The 6,767-nt window shown below is 37.0% G+C and overlaps 1 long non-coding RNA gene across 1 annotated transcript; it reads left to right on the top strand.

The window, feature by feature from the left end:
• The first annotated feature begins 3,026 nt into the window (after nt 1–3,026).
• LOC141363044 (uncharacterized) lies at nt 3,027–6,355 on the top strand. Its single transcript, XR_012368550.1, has 2 exons — nt 3,027–4,511; nt 5,104–6,355. It is a non-coding gene; the product is annotated as an uncharacterized lncRNA (long non-coding RNA).
• Nucleotides 6,356–6,767: the final 412 nt, after the last annotated feature.

The raw sequence follows: 6,767 nt of genomic DNA on the forward strand, positions 1-6,767 counted from the left end.
AAAATATACTAAAAACCTTGATTATTCTGGTTAGTCACATTGTACTGCTATTATTTTGAACAATACTGTATATATATATATATAAATGGTAAATTATTTGGTACACATAACTGGTTATATTCATATAGATAATACGTAATGGTAAACTGATTGACATATTCATGTAGATTATCCTTAATTCCTTTATATTGGGATTAAAACAAACTTCTTCAAGATCGCTTTCATTATAATTGCCCATATGGCTGTAACAATTAATCCTGCAAGTGCGCATTTTCTCAATGAATGAATGTTAATTTATATTTTTCAGATTATAATATTTTTTTAATTAGTGATTATAAACCGTTATTCTAAATTTTGCTATTAAAAGTTAAGCAATACCTAAAACCAATGTATAATCTGATAAATAAGAAAGCCGTTAAATATATTTATGTATGACAGCATTTCCATGTTTTTATTTAAATTATATTTTTTATACTTGGGAGCCCTAGCGTTATGTCTTTACATAAACTGCACAATGATTTATTTAAGAGACAGCTAGGGTCCAACCGAGGGGCAACCTTCCGATCTCTCTAATGAAGCCAACACGGAAGTGACTTAAACTGCAATTCATCAACTGGCCGCTTGAGGCTAGCTTCAAAAGGGAGTCAATTCCCATAGACTCCCATGTTAAAAATGGCCAACTTTACAGTAGAAAATAATATGTTTACAGCCTGGTACAAAAAGTGTTTTGGTCTATATAGCTAATTTTGCCCTTCATGACAACTGTGAGGGGGGTGAATTTTTTTGTAACTCACCCGTTTAGATTATATTAAGCCTTAAACTTCTGTATAATTAAGGGCGTGGCCGCTTGAGTGTCAGTTGAACAGCCACTGCTGTCATTAGACTCGCGCTAGGCGGGCGTGGTTTCACCTCAGCTTCACCCATGTCCCGCCTCTTTACCCATTTTCGGTTTTCCGCGAGTAATTCGCCGGGACGCGCCAAAAGCATCCAGCTGCAGACCCGCAGACTCACCTCCGACTAGACACCACCAGCAAAGAGTATAGAAGCACTATATTCTTTGCCACCAGTGGCTGGACACCAGTGGATAGACAGCCTACGTCATTTCCGTTTCGCCGCTAATTTCCGTTTTCGCCGCTGGATGAACAGCAATTTTATTTCATATTTTCACCTCTGGATAGACAGCATATTTATTTTATATTTTCACCTCTGGATAGACAGCATATTTATTTTATATTTTCACCTATGGATAGACAGCATATTTATTTTTGATTTTCACCAGTGGATAGACATTCTTTGCAGGCTTAATTGCACACGTCTTTTCCGTATTGTCATTTTACTTTAATGACTTAAAATATAGAATATAAAATCTGTGTTCAAATTGAAATATGATCTTTATCATATCTCTTTACATAAAACAATTCTCAATAATATGCTTACAGTTTTTTACAATTGTTTACACACTAAAATATAAATTTCCACACAATTTGCAAAATTCTACTCCAATTAGCAAAACACCTCCACAGATTTGCACAACATAACACACAATGTTTGCTTCACCCTTTTTGCAAAACATTACACACAGTGATTTGTAAAACTTTACACACATTTTCACACCTTATACACAGATAACGATTGTGAGGTTACTTCCTTGTCATTACAAAGCCCTGGATTGCCAATTACCACACTAATTAATGAATTGGATAGTCACAATCACCAAGTGTGGAAGCACACATGTGCTAATTTGAAAACGCAGCACTCATGTGTGCAATAAAGGCAACTTTAATAAAAATGGAAAGACTAGAAGAAGAAGAAAAAGAAGAAGAGAAAGAAATGTAATTTGACACAGGGCAATCAGCAATATGCCAGGGCAGCAAGGGGTAACATCACCCTTTGAGCTGCTATTACACAAAATGGGGTCCTCCACCACCATGCAAATATGGGATCCTATAATGCAATCTAATACTTGCATTTCTTGACAGATTGCACAAGATTGTCACAGCATTAAACCAAGTGGACCAGATGCGGTACATTGTCATTTGGGACAATGTCTTATTCCATCAGGCTGCTCTGGTCCAGAATTGGTTCCATGAGCACCCTGAATTTGAAGTCTTATACCTTCCCCCATACTCCCCCTTCCTGAATCCAATAAAAGAGCATGGTGGTGGAAGGTATATGACATGTGGCCCTATGACTGTGTGCCCCTCATTCAGGCCATGGAGGAGGCCTGTGATCATATCGAAGCAGCTTCTGTGCAGAGGTGGATTCGTCACATGAGGCGATTCCTCCAACGGTGCCTTGCCAATGAAGACATAGCCTATGATGTGGATGAAATCTTATGGCCTGATGCAGCCAGACGGAGAGATGATGAATAGTTACAGTATACTTGTTTCTTTTACAGAAGTTTTTCTTCAGAGTCAAAGTGTATGTACTTCATGCATTATTTTTTATTTGTCTACAGATGTTATTTGTTTCAATGATTTCATTGTTGGTTGATTACTATAACTGACAATGGTAAGAAATACTGTAAGTATTGAAATAAATAAATGAAATATTCAGTCTGCAGCATCAGTGTTGTGCAGTGCTTGTTAAGTTTATAGTAGGCCTATTTGTGTACACTCTCCCCTTATCTCAAACTAATCATGAAGATTGTTGTGGGTTTGTCACATTTTTTTTATCTAAATTATCCCTTACATAACAATGTCTGGACAAAAATCTAGCACATGCTATCTCCTAAAATAATTTTTTTACAAATGTGTTTTTTATTTATCACAGCAGTGTGAAACTGGCTGCAATAGTGTCTGATCATTGAGGACTGTGTTGGTTGAAATGAAAACTAATAGCATTTTCACAAATATGTGTATATGTTTTGACTGAAGTGTGTATGTTTTGACTTAAACGTGTCATTTTGCAAACAATCTAGGAATTATGCAAATTGAGTGTGCTGTTTGGATAACTGCGATTATATTTTGATAAAAAGAACCCAGTTTTCAAAATTGCGTGTAAACAATTGAAAAAAACTGTAATATTATAACATCAATAATTCATGAAAACTGCATTCACACCTTGAAAATATATATTTTTCAGATAATTTCACTATTTTTTTGTGACTTAAATTCAGTCTAGATCAATGGACTATAACGTTTTGTCATTAAAACAGACTTGTACATGTTAATTGACCACAGTTATTTTTTTTTTGTAAATGTAACCACTTCTGTTTTTTAAATATACGTAGATTCACATGATCAGACAATTTATCAAACAATCCAGATCAAATTCACTTCGTGGTTTTGCAATATTTATTGGAAATTACACACATCTTAGTAAAATTAGACAAATCTGACCATCAGAATGAAGATGCAACAGTAAGGTTGTGGGGGAAGTCCCGATTTCAAGAGAAAATAAAACATGAACAGTTCCAAATAAACTATTGCACACTGTGCACACCACACCTCATTCCTGCCCCCTTAAACTGTCTAGCTAGATTGTGCATTTGAATTTTGACATGACCGATAAATCATCGACAGTTTATTATTTTTTCTTACCGCCGACATGTGCATGGCGTGTCAGATTTGAAAAGTGAATGACGATACGGAAATGACGTCAGCTGTCCATCCACTGGTGTCCAGCCACTGGTGTCTAGCAAGAAGTGAGTCTGCGGGCCTGCAGCTGGATGCCTCTCGGACGCGCGGCCAAGATGGCGACGGCAGGCAACGCCTACTTTAAGTATGGCGAGTGATTGCTGCCAATTCAAAGCCTAACCTGGAGAAGGATAAGGAGCAGCCTAACCTTCCGTCGCCGCCAGTCCGCGTGGAGTTTTGAATGGATTTGATAGGGACTGCAGACGTAAGACCGGCGGTGACGTCACGGCGAGTGCATGGAAGAATCGTTTACCGGCGGCGACGTGACGACGGCGCATGTTCAAAATTTACAAAAAAAATTACGTGTACTAATGCTGCGTTCCAGGCAGGTTTTTAAACCCGTGAGTTACGACTTAAAAACCACGACTCACGACCCTATGCGTTCCAGGCAGCCTGTAACTCGTGTTTTCACAACCTTCTACCGGTGAAAGTGCACTGGAACGGCAGTCAAACCCGTGACTTCCCACCCGTGAACTCATACTAGATCGATGTACTACCAGTTCAGAGTCGTGAGTCGTGGTTTTGAAGTCGTGAGTTACGGGTTACAGGTTGCCTGGAACGCAGCATAAGTACGTCTGAACTATGTACGTCGCCTTACAACACGCCTGATACATATGTTGCCACTAAGCACGTCTGATAACCACGTCGTCTCTAAGCACGTCTGATAACCACGTCGTCTCTAAGCACGTCTGATAACCACGTCGTCTCTAAGCACGTCTGATAACCACGTCGTCGCCAAATAACTACGTGTTGTTTTATGTGGTGCTGATGCTGCAGTCCTACAAAACGAGTTTTACTGTTATAGGCCAAACTGATTGAACTTCATTTAAAGCAACAAAAGGACACCAATACAAGGTGGACAACAATCAGTGAGTGAGTACTGAATGTGAATTTAACTTTCATTACTTTAACTTTTCTGTGCAGCCTAAGGCATCAGAACGGGTTTAAGTTAAAAGTTGACAGATTTGCATAGTAAAAGCCACTATCAGCTTCTGATAGCTTTTTGAAATATCAACTGTTAATCTTTCTTTGAAACTGTAGTGCAACCACAACTGCGTTAATCATTTATTCTATTAAGTTTAAAAGATCTGCTGTCTTTAGTATTAAAGTTGATAAGTTTTACTTTTTTGTTTTTATTTATATAGCCTTATCAAAGTAATTTAACTGGTGCAGTTATATTGTTCTACTGGCTACTGTGGTAGATTTAGTCTGTAATCATTTGATGTGTATATATGTACTATACAGTCTTCCTCTTTGGCCCAGTTTACAATCACCAGAAAGTGTTAAAAGTTTTTTTCATGACGTACCCCTTTCATGTGTTTCAAATAATTTCTTAACAGTGATTGTTTTCTGTTTATTAATTCAGTGAAGCTAGTGGATGGATTTGAAAGAGGGTTTACTAGTTCACCTGGCCATTTAGTCTTAATAATTATTGGTAAATTAACTTGGCTTTCTGTTCTCGAAGGGAGTTGTGAACCTTCAAAGAGAGTGAACCTGGGGTCGGGGCTTGAGCCCAAACTTCAACCCCCCTGTAATGGAACTGCAGAGAGGAAGAAAGGAAACAGTGAAGGAGATGGGAAGGAGCTAGGCTTGGAGGCGCAGAGACTGGTGCTCATATATGTTCTTAATTATGATTGACAGGCCTGAATGATTGGGCTCCTCCAGAACCTACATTTAAAACTTCATATACCCCAAACAATTGAGAAAAGAGGGGGATATCTTAACAATCAGAGGTTTGAATATTCAAAGGTCAGTTAAAGTTGAAATTATGTCAATAACGCCATTTATTTAGATGATACTAAGTTATTCAAGTAGGCTATATTCAGACAGCATAACAGCAACATAAAAATTAATTAACAGTAATAATATTATATATTATGATACTGTTTATCAGGCATGTGTGTGGATGCATACATGGGCTGCAGTATGTGTGTCCTAATGATTCACTGTTGTAAGTGAACTTTGTGTAATGTTGAAACATATTGGGCAGCAGTATATGTCCTGTCTTCAGTATTTACATTTTTAAGGGTTCATTAAGCTTTTTTAATTTAAGAGTTGAAAATTTACACAGCTACACATCTTACTGAATAAAATAGTAAAATAATATTTTGTACTTTGTATTTGATAGGGTTGATGAAATGCATTTGTATTTTGTATCAAAATACTTTAATGTTTTGTATTTTTAAAATACTGTAAAATACTTTGTAAAAAGTCTAAATGATGACATCATAGAAATGCGGCCTCTGATTGGTGCCTACTGAGAAGTTTGTCTAGCCCTAGACCGGAAAATGTATCCATGTGAAAGGTGGTGATCAATGTAGAAACGTGCAGGCTGCTGCAAGCAAATGATTAGATTAAATAGTTAGAAACTAGCTGCTATGAATACAGGTGCCATCAGTTGTCTTATGAATGACTTGTTTGTCAGTGTTGCTAATGCAATGTAGGCCCTTCAGTTCATACCCGGTTGCATATGTCAGATTTTTCATGACTCAGAGTCATTGTAATGGTAAGGCAAAAGATCAAATAGACCACCAACTCATGGAAGGTTTGTGAAGAAATGTCATGCTCTCATGTAAAAGTATTTTTAGTATTTTCAAAATACAAAAATACAGTAGTTTATTTTGATACATGTTGTGGCTGCTGTATTTTGTAGGTTATTTTGATACACTTGAATCTAAGGTATTTGGTATTCTATTTTAAAATACATTTTGATGTATCTTTGCCCAACTCTGATATTTATGTAATTGTAATTCACAAACCTGCATACTGTTTATAATTTTTCATTGTAACAGGAGCTACAAAATTAGTTGTATTTTGTGCAGTTGATTTCATTAAGGTTTTGACAGTCTCATGTAGTTTAAGCTACGGCTGCCTGCAGTACTGCTGCAACCCACATTTTGGAAAACATTGTAAAGCATACGGCTAAAAGGAACAATGTCTACTAGTGCAGTGTATAATAAATGTTGCCTGTGTATAATAGCTTACTCTTCTGTATTAATATAATGGTGTAATTATACAATTTTTATGTTCTCCTGGTAGCTTATCATACATGGTCTGGCTGTGCAAGCAGGAAGCTGAGCAGATTTACTTCACAAGCCAGTTAACTCTACAGCAGTTCAATCCATATAG

The sequence above is a fragment of the Misgurnus anguillicaudatus genome, unplaced genomic scaffold (assembly GCF_027580225.2).
Source record: "Misgurnus anguillicaudatus unplaced genomic scaffold, ASM2758022v2 HiC_scaffold_31, whole genome shotgun sequence".
In the NCBI taxonomy this organism is placed as follows: domain Eukaryota; kingdom Metazoa; phylum Chordata; class Actinopteri; order Cypriniformes; family Cobitidae; genus Misgurnus; species Misgurnus anguillicaudatus.